We start from the raw sequence: 325 nt of genomic DNA, 5'->3' as shown, positions 1-325 counted from the left end.
AAAAAAAAAAAAAAATACTTTACCACAAATAATGTCATAGTAGGAGCCAACATTGTTATGTGTTTCCCATAACAACATATTGCTTTGAGTTTTCTTTTTTCCTAAACATTGAAATGTCAAAAGTTGGTAGTCTTTATCTTGCAGTGATAACCGAAATGCACTACGTACCCCCTTAAGAGATTGCCTTTTTTCACCATTGGACTTTGTTGTTAGAAAACCCTCGTACCCCTTAAGTACCCTTTGTTGAACTAATATAGGTCGCACCTTTACTGGACTAAAATTGAAACTATTTTTCTTTATTGAACTCTATTTCATATTTTATGCT

This window comes from Olea europaea, unplaced genomic scaffold, assembly GCF_002742605.1.
Source record: "Olea europaea var. sylvestris unplaced genomic scaffold, O_europaea_v1 scaffold1933, whole genome shotgun sequence".
NCBI lineage: Eukaryota > Viridiplantae > Streptophyta > Magnoliopsida > Lamiales > Oleaceae > Olea > Olea europaea.
Note: the sequence above shows the minus strand (reverse complement) of the source record.